The sequence below is a fragment of the Thermobia domestica genome, chromosome 5 (genome assembly GCF_964235325.1).
Source record: "Thermobia domestica chromosome 5, izTheDome1.hap1.1, whole genome shotgun sequence".
Taxonomy (NCBI): domain Eukaryota; kingdom Metazoa; phylum Arthropoda; class Insecta; order Zygentoma; family Lepismatidae; genus Thermobia; species Thermobia domestica.
In genome coordinates, this window is record NC_137458.1 from 92,610,872 (window position 1) to 92,628,574 (window position 17,703).

The 17,703-nt window shown below is 37.0% G+C and overlaps 1 long non-coding RNA gene across 1 annotated transcript; it reads left to right on the forward strand.

Annotated features, from left to right (window-relative positions):
* Nucleotides 1–448: 448 nt before the first annotated feature.
* Nucleotides 449–7,305, forward strand: LOC145684668 (uncharacterized). Its single transcript, XR_014131354.1, has 3 exons — nt 449–590; nt 3,617–3,754; nt 7,015–7,305. It is a non-coding gene; the product is annotated as an uncharacterized LOC145684668 (long non-coding RNA).
* Nucleotides 7,306–17,703: the final 10,398 nt, after the last annotated feature.

A 17,703-nucleotide genomic window follows, 5' to 3' on the forward strand; every position in this document is an offset into this window, starting at 1 on the left:
GGATGAGGTATTCATTGCGGAGGTGGAGGGCCGATTTGCACAGCAGGAAAAGACCTTCTATTTGCAAGGGTTAGAAACGTTACAACACCGTTGTAAAAAATGTATTGAGCTTCCGTTGGAATACGTTGAATAGTGTGTTGTGAAGTAGCTGCCCCATGCCGTAAGAGTCGCTGAAAACCAGTGGGCCACTGCAGGGAAATGGTCGACTCGTCGTCATAGTGACGTATCGAAGAGTATCACCAGTGGGCCGCTGGCGGCGGAGTTCCGACAAGTCGGATAGAGATATGTAGCAGCGGCATAGTGACGGTGCCACCACGTGACAGCGTGTACTTCGTTGCAGTCCGCGCTTCTTCGATTCGCCGAGGAAGGAACGCGTCAACATCGCCGCGCGCATGCGGAAGGAGGTCTTCATTTGTTTTTTACAGACGGGTCTGAAGTGTGGCGGGCAGGACGTGCAAATTATTTTGGGTTCTGTTTAAGGAAGAAGACACACTTGCCATGGAACAAAACGACACGAGAGATAATATTTCATGAAGAACCAGATGAGAGAACATGGGATACCTACGAAGGGGCAGTAAACTACACTAAAGGTAAGATTTTTAAATTTACTTGCTATACTCGCTGGACCAAATCGAGGAAAATTGTAAACTTTGCGTAGAATAAGGTTTAGAGAGGCATTAGTGCCGTATCGCAGGACCAGTTTGAAAATTGAAAATGCACCAAAACGTGCTGCAATCGGTTATATTTTGTTGAATTACATTAAGTTACGTTAGACGACGTTACTTTCGTTAGGTTACTTACATATCAAAAGTATATATTAAGTTACTTACGTGTACTTATAAAAACTACAGTGCAAAAACACCAACCATCCTTTGCTACGTGGCCACTAAAAAGCACGAAAGCTATCTAACCTAGTTAGGGCAGGAGCACAACAGAGGGGCCCGAGCGGAGCGACGGAATGCGCCCGAAAGGAACATGCGCGTCAGCGACGGTGTGTATCCGCGTAAGCGAGGGTAGTGACAGCATGTGGGTTTTGGCGATCATTAAAATTTCAATAGCACTTATCATTTAAAAGTTACCTGTAGTCAGTTGAAAGTCACTTACCTTCTAAATTTAGGCTTGTAAGCTTTCCCAATTTCAAGAAGAAAATCGTGTACAACAGTTCCCTGGGGTTCCCTTTCATTAAATAAATACTCCGCTAAATAGCCCTTGAAATGCTCTTCCTTCTTCCCCAACGCCATGCCTTTCGCGCTACTATATCATAAGTAATGTACCTCTCCGCGAAATAATCCTTCCGCCTCCACATACAGTGCCTCTTACAACATCAAAAATAACAACTTTCTTCACTTTTACTATTTCACTTACCTCACTTTCACTCATTCCTCCTCACAAACTTAAATAAATTCTCCAATTGACCCGGTAAATTTCTTAAAATTGGTTCGGCGATACGGCGATACGGCACTCTTTAGAAATGTACTAAATTGTTTACAACGTACTAGTAAGACACTAAAAAAAAGTTATAGCCTCGAAATAAAAATATGCACATACCTCCTATATATTGTGAAACAAATAAAGGCGAAGGATGTAGATGCCCGACCCCCATGTACATAGTACTGGCTTAAGTTAGTTAAATTTAAACGAGTTTGGTTTACAAATGATAAAATGAACTCCTGGAAAGGTTCTAGAACACAAGTCCCCATATAGGTTAATAGTTAGGTTGTATTTTTTTCTGTACGAAAGTAAAATATCTAATTCATTATTGCAGAGCGAGCGTTAGCAACTGAAGGCGTGTAAGAGCCCCGCAGGACACGTTATCTTCTGTCTTTATTACAGATAAATGGGAAATTTAGACATGTGTTCAAGAACCCTGAACTTCTTCATGGTGTAAAGATTATTACTTTAACACATTTAGGCCCTTGCACTTCGAAAACTAATAAAATTCGTACTGGTGCATATATGGGGGGGGGAATCAGTTTATTTTACACCCTTGTCAAATAAAAGTTAGTTAAAGCTGTTTTAGAACGCAGGCCACTCATTATAAACTCATGAAAGGGTTGCAATTGTGGTTCGCTTGTCTTACGCAGGAGCATTGGCCAATTGGAACTGTGCCTTCCTGTATGCAAGGACTATGAGAGTTCCAAAGATGGTGCTAAACCAAGTGAAACGTGAGTGGAAGGGGAGGATGGAGTGAGTATTGCCCTCCTGTTGCAACAACAATTAAAGGGAAGGTTCAAGATCACTGGTCCGCAACACCGTCACAAAATTGTAGTCCGTGCAATCTTTGTTGAAACTCCGTAAATTTACCTTTTGGATCTATAATTTCTACTGCTTTGTTTTGAGTTTTCTTTCTCTTGGAATTTTGAATTTCAACATAATGGTAAGTTGCCACAATGTTGTATATTAATTAATAACCGAGATACACATTTAAAAAAGATAAGTTAGCGCCATTTCCTTAACTTATATCTGGAGACAGGTAAAATCCTCGGATCGTTCCCTAAGAATTCTGGCTTGAATACATTTAAAATTAGGTTCGTTTGCTTTAGTAATCGTTAAATACAGTTTCTTATGATGCGAAATGTGGGATTTACGCCCTTGTACTTAAAAATGCAAGGACTGTTAGAAGATATAGGTGATGGTAAACGCTGACACTAAGCTGCAAACTTAACTTCAAAAAATTATATCTTATTTGTTAATAAAGGTACAACATAGTGGTAACTCACACATTATGTGGAGGGTGCAAATTAAGATTTCCAAGTGAAAAAAACAGTAAAAATTACAGGTCCAAAAGGTCCTGTTGAAACTCTCACAGCCCTGGTAAAACTATAGAACTCCGCTAGTTCTACCGTGAAGGAAATGCATGAAATACCTTATTTTCAAAATGTAGGTTCCTTCCCACTGCCATCAGATTTAAAAATTAGGGTTCAGTTTACCGTACGGTCTACTAAATAGAAAATTTGGTAGAACTTTAATTACACTTGCATATGTAAACAGGTAGGAATTCATCCGGACATGAGTGCAGATTTTGTTTACCCATGAAAATGTTGTCAGAAAAGAATGATTTTCATATTACTGGATTGGCCTTGAAAAGTGCAAATGTCCGGAATACAGACATGCATATCGGGCTAACAATATACAAGTTACTGGTTTTTCGTCAGCAGGCAACAGTGTCCAGATGACAAACATTACTTTTCAACACACGTTATGTATACATCAGTGGATGCATTGTGAAGTGGGTTTCCTCGTAGCTTGATACTTAGAGTGCTTGCCTTCAGTGCGCGTGGTCGCGGGTTGGATTCCCGCTGGGAGCTCACCGTAAATGGAGTGTTTCGGAACCCACTTTATACTGTAGGTTCACATCTGGTATGGCCCTCGCTGCAAAAATGGGACGTTAAACACATACCAATTTTAATTTAATTGTAAAGCGTAATTGCGTATCACAATTGCGCAGGGTTTGAGAAGACCTGCTTTTTTTTAAATAAAAGCCAACCCACCTGGGCCCATATGGTTTTTTTCGGATTTTATTGTTTTTTTTTCGGGTTTAATTCGTAGACCGCGGTAACAGCATGTGTATCACTTTAAATTCAGGTGTCAGAACGCTTTTTTTTTCTTTTTACAGGTTCTCGCTGTAACACTGTTGCTTCAAGCTCCACTCGCGTCAACAGTCATGGTCAGAATACTCCAAGTTGCGAAGGTGATACAACATCGAGTGTTAAAAGCAGGCACACATCCGGTGCAGTTTCACCAGGAGAATCAGGTATGAAAGGTTATCTATTTTTGTGTTCATAGCACTTTTAATAAATGTTAACTACCTTCCGATATTGTGTTCTTTCAATTTTAATTAACAGAGCTCAAAATTTCCTCTAAGTTGGTCATCACAATTGCGCTACTTCTACCGGAGCTTCTAATTTATTTAGAATTCCATATTTGCGATTTGGTGAGTGATTATACAGTTTTTCTTTTTAATAATGAGCATATTCAGTTTGCAATTATCCTTCTTCTCATCTAGTGCGTACCATACATGCACGAAGCACCGAAGTTTTCGCCTAAGGTGCCACTGAACGTATTACTCATAAAATAACTAGTGATTGCATTTAAAAAAAAACTTTCGGCTCTTTGACATGGTCATCGTCGGTTATCTGTTTAAGAAAGATACATAGGAAAAGCGTTAATGAATTGTTAAAACACGCTGGGGAGGAAAAATTAAGAAGAGATTTAATCCACTTGAAATCACCACAGTATAAAATTCTTAATTCTCTTCGTAATTTTTATTCCTTCAGCGTGTTTTTAAACGTACAAACTCGTTTTACTTATATATCCGTTTTCAACAGATCATGACAATGTTAAACAGCTGAAATTGCTTTTGTTTAGTTTTTACATTGCTATTAGTAGTTACCTTTATATTTTTATTTAATACGTAGTACGTTCAATGATACCGTAAGCGGAAACTCCGGTGCTTCGTGCATGTATTGCAGACACTAGATGAAAAACTTTTTATTTTATTTTATTTTTTGTCTTTTTTTTAAACATTGAGGTGAGTAGTGATTAGTATATTATCACCCGCTCTGAGTTGGAGTGTTAGTATTGTTTTCAAATTGTAACATTTTTTTTCAGTAGCACGCGCGTAAATACAATTTATTTTCTATCACTTTTAGCCAATTGCATTTCTGGTGTTACTTTGTCTGATAAGGAGGGTGTCCGAAGTGTGAATCTCAGATTTCAAAAATGTTTGTGCAGATCGTTAGGGAGGCTCATAGAATAAAGATCGGCACAACAAATTTCGGCGGAACCCCATATTTGGGTGGGGCAGTGCCCCTTTTCGATTGTAGGCTTTCGTAGTAAAAATCGGCCTTTTGATTTGAAAATTGACTTATTGTTGTCGACAATCGTTATCATTCGTGTTCATTTGCGTAAAGATACTTCAATTGTGGGTCGAGGATCACTGTGTGTGAAGGGGTCCCCAGTGGAGGATCTAGAAGGTGAAAACTGGGGGAGGCCTACCCCAGGCTATGATACTATATCATGAGTTTACTATAAACTTTCAAGAAGATATAAATAATAGCTTCAATTATTTTTGTCACTAAAAAAACTGGGGCTTCACCCGGCCCCGGGCTAGATCCGCCACATGGGCCCCCCTCACAAGTGAGATACATGTTGCTCCTTCATTTTGACTAGCTGAATTCAAACATGTCATTAAAAGTTTTTTGAGGAGCACATGTGCGGCACAGGTTGCTACCTAGTTTCTGGGACACCGAATCACAAGTTGAAAGACAACTGAAGGGCTGAAGTTTGGCAGAATTCGTGCTTACTTTATGTATTGTATGTTTTACAGAAATGAAACTGTTCGAAAAAGTGTTCCGCGGAAAGACTTTTGCAGCACCAACTACATTTCAGGAGTGTTATATCTTCGCACTCATCACATATGATAGTGTCGTTTAAGGAAAATGAGAAACTCACAGGATTAACAAATTCTGGCGGCCTCGCATCTACATATCCGGATTTATTCCGACTATATTTGAACACATCATGGTAATTTGGCGATGATAGTTGTTCATAAACTAGCGATTGCAATTTTATAATGTTGTTATGTTGTGAAGTTGTATATCAATTTGGTTTAAAATTACGAGATCTCTCATTTTCCGTACATAATTCTTCCATATTCTAAAGCCACAAATATCCAGTGGTTGTACAGCCCAAGTTGCTCCCGGTGGAATCTGTTTACATAGCATTTTTTCGTCCGGAATGTGTTGCTGCGTTTCTTTCTCGTTAAAAGATGATCATGAATCTACGAGCAAGATACTTTTGTCTCCTATGTTAGGAACTAAAACGTCACGGATCCACTCCTGCAAATGCATCTTACTCATCTTTCCAGATATTGATGCAGAAGCCTTAACATTTGGGGGCTGGAATAAAGTTTTCTTAACCTGTGCTCCAAATTTTCCTGTCGGTTCTGCGAATACAATATATAATGGCCCAACAAATTTTCCATTTGCAGACATAAGGGGTATTATTGTATAGTTATGAGATAAGGCATTTTTGGATTGTGCAGAAGCTTCTACTGTTTTCCGACCTTGTATGCCTAACATACGATTATAGTGCAGTTCCATTGCAAAAACACTTTGATTGGAATTGTAAGTATTGTCTATATCGAATTCCGGTAACGTATCCCTGACTTCTAGCTGGAAAGATATGGCCGACGTTTCTATTTGTTCTGAAGTGTCAACGTCTGTTCGCGACACGAATTTTGTTATTTCTCGCTACACAATATTATGTTTCCGTTTAAAACGGGTGCATCAACTTTTGGGACCCTTAAAGTTTTCAAGATTAATTTCTTTCGCTTTTTCAGTTGCCCATTTCCTAACATCCATGTCATATACAGGCATGAAATCTCTTTTGGCTTCAATCCATACAGTAAGCACTGATTCTGCTGAAAACCTATTTCAAGCCCTTCAGTTCTCTTTCAACTTGTGATTCAGCATCCCAGAAACTAGGTAGAGACCTGTGCCGCACATAGGCTCCACAAAGAACTTTTAATGACATATTTGAATTCAGCTCGTCAAAATGAAGCGGGAACATGTATCACATTTGTGAGGCGGACCCACCACTCACATAGGGATCCCTGACCCACAATTGTAGTATCTTTACGCAAATGAACACGAATGATAACGATTGTCGACAACAATAAGTCAATTTTCAAATCAAAAGGCCGATTTTTACTACGAAAGCCTACAATCGAAAAGGGGCACTGCCCCACCTAAATATGTGGTTCCGCCGAAATTTGTTGTGCTGATCTTTATTCTATGAACCCCCCTAACGATCTGCACAAACATTTTTGAAATCTGAGATTTACACTTCGGACACCCTCCTTGTGAGAAGCTCACTGGAAAGAGAATGAAAATAAAATTAATACTAGAAAGTGATCATCTTTTACTGTTAGTTAGTCAATACTAATATTTTACAGTGCGCCATTTTTGCTCCACTTTTGTACTTCTAAATCAAATTATCTGCATCTTCCAGATGTTGTCGCCGCAAAGTTCCCAGGATATAATGTCACAACACACCGAATTATACACATTATCCAAAGATGGTTAAAAGGTGCGGTGGACAGGAACGGAGGAAAGGAAAGAAGACGTCAGGTATACTTGAGCAGTATATTTTCTAACTCTTTAGGCTGTAAAACATGCATAGCTCAGAGCAGTAAAATTAGTTACTGGCCTAGTATTTTTAAAACTAGTAACATTTGTCCTATTTTATTCACCGTTTGGCTCTAAGCCTAAAGTTCTTGTTCACGCTGCATTGCATTTAAGCTTACCGTTCAAATATTTGTATATAGGAAAAGAATACTTACGAATATACACACGAAGATATTGGAGCAAGTTTACAGTGTAAGAAACCAGAATCATGCGGACGAAAACCCGTAGGACTTAGAGCCTCAGTTGAAAATGTCCTTCTACTCTCACCGGGAGTGGAAAACAGGTCGCCAGATTGGCAGTAGGTCACTTTACCGACTAGATTACATGTCAGCCCAAGGTCAGAAAACAGAGATTATAAATTATTTTATTAATATTTTTTAAAATAAAGAAGCCATTTTTTGGGAAGAATTTAAATGTTGGAAACTTTATTTTTTCCTTTGCAAATTTACTGGCTTATTATGTCAATCTTTTTTTTTCAAAAACTGTGCTATTCAAAGGAAAAAAAGCAGCTTTTGGCACAAGGCCGCAAAGGACGTAGATTTCCTTGAAGCATGTATTTTATTGATGCGCGACGTATTGCACGGACTTCTCTTGATAGATTGAAATATACAAATACTGAGAAATAACCTTCTTCCCTCCCGAGTGGAGCCACATGCGTGGCGGTGTGGTTAGACGCGTTCGGCTGCTGTCCGCACGGTTGTGAGGGTAGTGGGTACGATTCCCGCCTTCGGCTTGGGTGTTGTTGTCCAGTGTCGTGGTTGTTCTTGTGGAATGTATTAACCGGAAAACGATAATCAGAAATTAGTATATGTGGTATGAATGTGTAACAAAGATCGACGTGAATGGTTAAAAAAAGTGGTCTAAGGCATAGGTTCAGTAATGCAAGGGTCCCTAGTTCGATCATCGTTCACGGGAAGATAGCTTTTTCTTTCTTTTTTATTTTGCTCCTTTGAACGGCCGCCACTTTGAAATTTTCTAACGGCTCGTTCTGATTTTCACACACATCTAGTGTATTGTTAATCTCAACATTTTGGTCAAATATGGAGCAGATCGGTTCATAATTGTAAAAATTATGAACTCTTTGAAAGTTCAAATGGCCGCCGTTTTTAAATGTTTCATCCGATCATTCTGGTTAACGAACTCATTCGAGCTATTAATACGACCAATTTTTGTACCAAGTTTGGTTTCAATACGTGAAAAATTACGGCAGCTAGAGCGTGCACAAGAAACGATATATATATATATATATATATATATATATATATATATATATATATATATATATATATATATATATATATATATATTTGAACTGAGGGAGGGCAGGTAGTCATGATCGACAAAATATGTAGAAATTTTCCGGAAGTGCCAACATGATAGTCTCTGTAATAGGCAATTTTTAAAGAAAACTACCTAAAAAGCTGGGGGAGGGGAGGATAGTAAAAGTAAAACTTTCCCTAGTACAAAGTAAGAAATTCTTCAAATATCTTTGTTCATGTGTCTCAGACTTTCTAGAACATGCTTAAGGAAGCTCATGTGCACAATTTCTCCTAGTGTGTACTAAGAAAAGTTTTTTTTTCATCTTCATGAAAAGTTTCGTTTTTGGGCAATGGTTATTATTATTATTATTATTGTTATTATTATTATTATTATTATTTTAATGCTACGTCCTGGGTAAGGAGTTACGTAAAGGACTAAAATATGATGCTGATGATGATACCGAAAGGTAGCTACATTTTCTTTGCGAGCATATTCGTAAAAGCTATTTCCCTTATTTGATTTACCAATTTGCCTTTAGACACCTTTCGTTGTTCTGTATGTACGTATAAGGAATTTTAAAAACAGTTTAAAATTTTCCTGTCGTAATAATTGTCCAGAGTAAGCTCAAAAAACAAAGAAGTTTGTGTTAGCTGAGTCAACGAGACAGATGCACAGGTTTGTATCCGCTTTTCACAGAATACCTTCTAATTTTTCAATACCGTAGGGACAGTCTGAATTCTGGTTAGCCCTCTGTAGTTCAATGTATTGTTGATGTTCGTCACCAATCATGCAGGATGTAGAAGATAGATATATTAACTCTGTATCTGTCATCACTATTTATATGTACTGGGATATTTTCCTAAGAATAACAAGACCCTTCATCTAATTTTAATTCGATTTATAATAATAATAAATCACAGCCATATTCGATCCACTACTGGGTGAGGCCTCTTCCCAGAGGGAGGAATTGGTCTACTGCTCCCACGTTCACCAGACGGGTTGGGAGAGGAGAGCCGAAGCTTTCACTGTGAGCATTTATATTTCCTTTACAGAAAAAATCCTATTGAATGCAGATGCCTAAGAGTGACCACCGTGTTTTATCTTCAACTGTGCATACGAAAGAATAAGGAGGGAGGTCAACCGACAGTTTGAAGATATAGTGGCAAGTGTTGAACTCTCTAGAAATAATGAATCAGACAGTACCATTGTTTATGACAAAGATGAGTTTCATTCCGTACAAGGAAACAGCACATGAAGTCAGTGTTAGTGACATCGAATTAATGAATGTAGTGAATTCAGTATTAGTGATGTTGAAAGTACTGCACAAAGTGACTGCGCGATATATATTGAAGATACAATTTATTTTTCCCACTTTTCCGTAGAAAAGCCAGATAGGCATATGCACGTTCTACACCCGTAAATCTTGTATTATTTTTTCAGTCGTAAAAGACCCTGCCCTTTCCTTATGGAAAATGGCTCTCGGTCAGTTTTTTATTTCTAACTATGCCACGGTTCCCACCCACCTGAAAAACCGGGAAAAGTCAGGGAATTCACCTTATTCGTGAAAAGTCCTGAAAAAGTCAGGGAATTTCATGAAAATCTGACAACACCTGGAAAAGTCAGGGAATTTCAATATGAGTTTATGACTTTCAAATCCAATTTTTAACTTTTATAGTGCTAAGCAGGAATTTCTTCTGGTTCATCGCAAGACGAGCCAGTAGTTTGACATTTCTTTTTTAAAATGATGTTACGGCTTTTAAACGACGAATATAAATGTACATGCACAGTATACCTCTGGTCCGAAGAAATAAAGTTCCTTTTTTATATTATATATAGCCCTGGAAATTTATAAATTGTGCCCTGGAAAACCTGCAAAAGTCAGGAAATTCGTGCTTGCCAATTAAGTAGGAACCCTGTATGCACAAACGAAAGGTCTTGATGTGTAGGTAGAAAGTCTCCATGGGCACAAATCTCTAACAATTATACTTCTCGAGTTGTATGGGTTTAAAGTCACGCGATGTCATGAAATCCGCGTGAAATGAAACTGCAATCTGCGCGTACTCCACTGACATTCTGCGTGATACATTATTCGCCAAAATATTACTTCGGAGGATGCGATGCCAGTTAGTCAATGACATCAAAGCTAGCAGAAACTCATAATGGCATTGGCTGACTGGCTTTCGATCCCCTCGAATCTGCATTTTCGCGAATAATGCATCACGAGGGTTGTCGAAGTAGCTTGTAGTTCACGATGGGATCACAAACGTTGCGCAGTTCCTCGTCTGTGGCCATATTGTGAACTACAAGCACTTAGGCAAGGTCAGTCCAGTCATGGGTACATTACAGTTTTATTTCACGCGGTTTTCATGACATCACCTAACTGTAAACCCATATAACTCAAGAAATATAATATTTAGAAATTCGTGCCCATGGAGATTTTAATCGACACATCAAGACCTTTCGTTTGCGCATAGTTAGAAATAATTTGACCGAGAGTCATTTTCCATAAGAAAGGGGCGGGGTCCTTAGAATTAAACACATATATTTTCCTTGTGATATAGCTTGAAAATGTTGACCATTTGCACTTTTCTTTAGACTTCCTCTTGTTTTGTGTTTATAAATAAGCGTTTGTTTGAATAAAGTGAGATTTTAGTTTTAATTACTTTCTTTGGTTTTTTCCAGATTTTATGCTTTCGTATATTTACTTTAAAATTCATTATTAACTTCTGTAACACTCTCGTGGTGATGCACAATCAATGCATTATTTTTTAATAAGGCTAGCTCAATTTGCCACACAAATGGGGGTGAGAACTCGTGGTTCATAAGTGCAGGATCTTTCATAATTTATATTTACAGTTTGTGCACTTTAGTCCCTACAGTCAAACATTCCAACAGGTAATAGCTTACCAACATGTATATTTTAAATCTAAAATCGAATGATGTATGTCACGATTGAAAAGGGTTTATTTTTTAACTCTGCTTGGCAACACATGTCTTAATTCTTATCTCCTCGATGTATTTTTTACACTTATTTGTTGCTTCAACCAAGGTCAGTTCAAGAAGTTTAATTGTTGAAACTTTGCATTCAAAAATGATAACGCAAATGTAAAGTAAAAAACAAAAGAATCATCAGACAATAATAGCAAAATATAACCTTGTGGAATTCACCATGTCTGACAATTTTAACATTCTCGATTGACATTTTTATCGATAGCGACGAATTATATTTTAGAGTAAAAAATACATTCGGGAGATAGAAAGACGTAGGAGCGATGGAGGAACGCCTATAAATTCCTTTTTTCTTTATTGGATCTTTTTAGTTGGTGTCAAACAATTCCCCAATATCCTGAATATTATAAATAATTATTGAATTATATTTTGCTTCAAATTATGTGAAATTCTTTGTTATCGTTAATAATTTTCAAAACTCCTTCGTCACTTTGTTGTCTACGTCCTCGTCCCACTCGCCATATTGTCCGCCTCCTTAATTTTCCACCAATTAGCAAGAAGCTTCTGCCAACACAGAATACTGTACTTTGTAGTCCCAAAATGCCTGACGTGATTTAATTTTTTTAACAATAGCTATAGTAAGAATAAAAATAAAATTGCTTGTTCTTAATGCAATTGTTTTATGCTTATAAATGGTTATTCAAATGGACTTTCTCCCATTTTTATTCATAGAGATTTTGACTCAAAATCTGCAGAAACAGAATGAAGCAGATGATATTCCTGCAGATTTTGAGCCAAAGCTGTGAAACCTCTATGAATAAAAATGAGAGAAAGTGCATTTGAATACCCATTACTTCAAGAACAAGCAATTACTTCTTTTTATTCTTAGCTATGGTTACTATAATTCAATCACATCAGGTAATGTTTGAGCTACAAAATACGGTGTTCCATGTTGGCAGAAAAAGCATCTGCTAATTGGTGGAACACAGGCGTTTCGTGGCGGCGGGACCGCGGATTTCGGTCACTGGTGGGCCACCCAACAGTAAAATTGGAAAAACGGAAACCGGGCCGCCCGCGAGCGTCGCCACTGACCCACCAATTTCTAACGGCGCGTCGCTGGTGGGCCATCCAACTGTAACATAACAAAAATTTAAGCGGGCCGCTGGCAATTGTCGCGACGGGACCACCGATTTCTATCGCTGGTGGGCCACCCACCAGTAAAATTGGAAAAACGGACACTGGGTCGCACGCGAGCGTCGCTTCCGGGCCACCACTTCTTAGCGACGTGTCGCAGGCAGCCAATCAGTGGCCCACAGGCGTTTACGGCATGGGGGTGTACTAGATATGAAGTGACCATGTGATAATTGTATAAACTCTTAAGTTAATTCGCTAAATTCAATAACTTTATTAAGATTGCATTTATCAAGAACAGTAATATGAACACTTATAAATGCAACGGAACTGAACTTTTTATTAATGTTGAACATTGCAAGATAGTTTGAATAAGCATGTATTTGTTAATTGTTACTTTTGAAATTGTTAATAAATACGACTACTTTCCTTCTTGCTTTTACTCGTTCCTTTCCGCCTAGCTTAAAATATCCTGGTTCATTGAACGTCAGACTCATCGTTTTTCGATTAAGCAAACCATGGAGGTCACATCGACCGGGGAGTTACCTTATACTTTAGTATAATGTAACATGGTCCGAGAATTTGGAACATCCTATATATATTCGCAAGATTTCGACAAGTAGAGATTTCAAAAATATGTCTCTCGATTTATCGTAGAATTATAGAAGTGAGTCGCAAAATTTGAATAAATTTTGCCCAAAAACAATTATGTTCATTTATATTCCACAAAATATATATGTAATATTATCATTTCAGAATTTCGCTATTCTAATTGAAAATATTGCATTATTTTAGAAAAACAATATTATATTTGGTAGTTTTAGTGGGGTTTTAGTTTATTTCCAATGATATCTTGAAGTAAGGAATCTTCAAAAGAAAATAAAAAATTGTATTTCGTTTTTTCTTCGAGAATTTTAGTTCAGGAAAGTCAACCATAATGTCTTCTTGACATATTTCTTTGTTTCAGTCAGAATTATATTTCATTGGATCATTCAGCAATCACAGCTGCGTTTGAGATTGTGCGGTTCTTTTGATGACTAGTATTGGAAACTAGCGTCCTATAGTTACGTCATCGAAACTATCCAATTAGGGACCTTCTACCTATTATCTTTGTCTTTTGCCAGAAGCAGGGTTAAGAGTTGGACGTAAAGTTATCATCGTCTATATAAAACGTGAGAAAGTAGAAAATTTGATGCGTGACAACAAAGAAAAATTATTTTTATGCTTTCATATCTTTGAAGCAGTGAAATAGTGAAGTGACAAAGATGTGGTGCTCAATGGACATTGGATTTTCTGCAGCGAGAGCAAATCTTTCACGTCAGGGCGAGAGTGGTTGGGGTCAGCCATCTTCCCGGTTTCAGCAGTGTATGGCTGTGTAGTCCAGGACATACAAAATTCGCTTTTTGACTATACCGACGGAAGCTCTCAATCCTCGAGAGCTGGTGTAAAATTATTATATATGTTCCTAACAACCACTGGATAAAAAAGAGGTATCTAATTTAAAATATTTTGGAGAAGACTGGCCAAGAATGTGTGGTAGCGTTTACATTCTGACAGGATAGAAATTTTATTTGATAGCTAACTTGGGAAAATTCGGTTTGGTTCAAACCTTCAAAATTGTGATGTTTTGACAGTGGAAAATTGTGTTCGTTTTGAAAGAATTTAACATTATAATGTTGCAAAAAGCTCCGTAGTTTCCCTCGGAATCGGTCATATAGACATACGCAACGTAATATCATAGTGCATTCAATGGGGGGTTGGGTAATTGTCATAGCGTCAGCAGCGATTGTCATAAGAATAACAAATATATGTACAAACCTGTACATAGATTTACCCAAAAGTTTAAAGAATTTTTAGAGTTTATAATTGGAAGATTCTTTTTAACCTCGAGAGTACTGTTCGTGATGTAATTTAACTCTCTTTTCTTTGCTCACATGTAAGAAACATAACCACTTCTGTTTAAAATCTTTCGGGCTCAAGTAGACAATATGGGTAGATTTTCCATAGTACCGGTAATACAAGATTTTCATCAGTAGTTCGAATCTCGATCTGTATTTTGATACCCATCTTAATTCTATAGTATTTATGGAATAATTTTGGAAATTTCAAATTAGAAACGTTAATAGTAATCCGATGAATAATCCGATAACTAAACGTCCGTATACGGTAACTGGAAAGATATTGTGCTATCACAAAATGAAAATGTCAGTGTATATGTGATTGTCTGTAAGTTAAGTTAATTTAGTTAAGGTAGGTTAGGTAGGTTAAGATAGGTTAAGTATGTTAGGTTAGATGTAATATATCTCGAGAAAAAAATTTCTGGAAGAAATGTCAGTGTAAGTTGTAACATGGTAGTTTGGGAAGACCGTGTTGAAGAATAAGGTAGCTAAGAAGGGCGTAAAATTCTCTGATCGGTCATCACCATGCAGACCGGACATTCACAGAAGAAAGATGGGAAATGCATAGAAATAGATTATCAGAAAATAAGAAAGAACATATATTATGATTTAAATGCTATTGAAGTATTGCAACCTCGATAAGATTTTATTTTCAACTGTTTATTCTTATTTTTGTCGACTAATAATACTAATATATGCGGATTAAGTAAAGTGGTTTAGAAAAAAATTCGAAGTAAATAGCCTATTTTTAATGAGACTCTTCAAACCAAAGAAAATTTAATAGTAATTTGTGAAGTTCAATTCTGATGGGTATGCTGATATTTGATTTTTTAAAACATACTTTTCTACAAACTTTATGTTATGAAAATTTCTACTGATTATAGAAATAAAGTGTATCACCCGTGGGTAGAATATTTGATTTTTCTTTCAAACAGAGAAACATTTTTCTAAAATTTAAGTAGCTGAGTTTAGAGTAATGTGAAATGTGTATGAAATATTGATGAGGTTCAGAGCAGTACATGAACAATACACTTTCTAGAAAATTGAATAGTACAGCTGTGAAGAAAACAAAAGAGGTGTTTTCTTAGTGTGGCTGGAGACGAATACAGCCGAATCCTAAAGAAATTAATTATTTCAGTTTATAATCATTTTCCTTTTCCAAAATTCAGTTTGGAATATTTTTTTCCGTTGCGCCAAATTCTGTTTGGGATTCTATTGAAAGTATTTGATTTTGTCTGGTAGGGCCATTACAGATTAAATTTCAAGATTTCTATAGTCCTTATTGCCAACTCCACTGGAAGGTCGACTTCCTGTGTCGGTAGTTTGTTGTTAGCGACCTTTTACTCGAAGGGTCTCGGATGTAGAGATGTGGGTCGGGTAAATACCCAGTTGGTAGGTAAATAAAAAATGGATATTTACCCGGGTATTTACCCTTTTCGTACTTACCTACCCAAAAGATGGGTATTTTACGAAAATTCAATTATTATGAAATTTTAACAATAGTTAACCATACAGTGAATTTTTTTCTGTATTTTATTAATTACTTAAATAGTTACAAGTATTACACTACGGATATTTTACACCAAAATGCGTAACATCCCTTAGTTTTATGGAGATTTTAGCAGAAGTACAAGACCTGGCAACACCACAGCACTGGTTTGAATATTAAAAAGGAAAGATAATCGTTGCAGTTGGTCCCTGCCTTCAATACTAGTTTTGTACTGTGCTCTGATTGTTCTGCAAGATGGGATTGCATCAGTTTCTGTCGAAACTATATTTTTTTACTGTTATTTCAACAGTGTTTTGAAAGACTAGAAATGTAACATGGGGAAGAAGGGTAATGCATGGCATTCTTTAAAGCCAAAAACAAAGGTGGTGTTTGCAAATTCTGTAATAAAGAATATAAACATGCGAATCTCAATAAAATGACAAATTATTTGAAAAAGTGTTTTAAATGCCCAGCTCATGTGAAACGACTTGAAGAACAAACATTCTACAGTACTTTTTCGAATACCGTTGCAAGTACATCATCTGCGAAAAAAAATAGCTGAATTATTAGAAATAGACATTCCTGATGTTTCAGTGTCAAAAGAAAGCCCTGCACCTCTATCGCTGGGTTCATGTGCAATACAACTACTAGTTCTCATTCAAGTAAATCATTGGGTTCTTTGTCACAATTTGTGAACTCTATGGATGCAATCATAAACGTAAGCTTCAAACAGTTTAGTATATCTTAATTTAGTAAGGTGGATATTAACCCTTATGGTAACAAGAGGGTATTCGTGGAACCCACAACCAATTTCTTTACCGTCTCAAAAAAATAAATTTAGCATTGTCAGAAGGAATGTTAAGAACAGATTTCAATTGCATTTTTTTTTGTTAGTGGCTGCTGGTTTACCTTTCAGAACCCTACAAATAGGAGTGGGTTCACGAACCTCTCTCCCCGTTGGTAAGGCATGCATTTGAGAATGCCTGAAGTTTCAATGTGAGCTGTCATATAAAAAATTAATGTTACATATACCTACAGGGCAGTGTCCAATCTATGTGATAACACCTGGGAAAAGAACAATCATCAACAAGAATACAATTTAATAAAGCCTTTGAATGAAATTGAGACTTGAATGAAAGAAACATTTCATTCAAGAAATATAAGAAAATGTAATTCAAACGGTTCTACACCGACATGGACACCACAACAAAGATTACATTACATTACACTGAGTATTGTTGTTGATGGTTATTCTCTTCCCAGCTGAGGTGATTTTACCTCGATTGGGCACTATAAGTATACCTGGTAGATAACATTTATTTTATTATATGACAGCTCACATTGAATCTTCAGGTATCATCAAATGAGGTACTTACGGGGAACTAATGGCAACTTCAACCTCATATTCATGCGCAGGATGTTAGATTCATACGAAATACGCTAATATCAAGTTTCACTTTGACCCAAAATGGGGATGGGAGCGCCACAGGCCACCAAATGGAGTCTTAGCGATTTTGGTGACTTTCGAGTGTAATTTTTTATTCATTCATGAGTAACACTGCAAAATAATAATAAATTGACCCCGTTCAGGTGCGGTGCATGTTTGCAGACAGTTTTGACCATTGCGCACCCGCGGTACAATTGTGGATATTATATGTTATTCTAGGATTAACGCGACATTTAAAACCTACTTTTTATATCTTTTCTCAAAGACCTTCATAGGTAAAGAGATCAAAATATTGAATCGAATTTTTTTGAAAGAGGGAAATTGTGGAGGTTAGCTGAT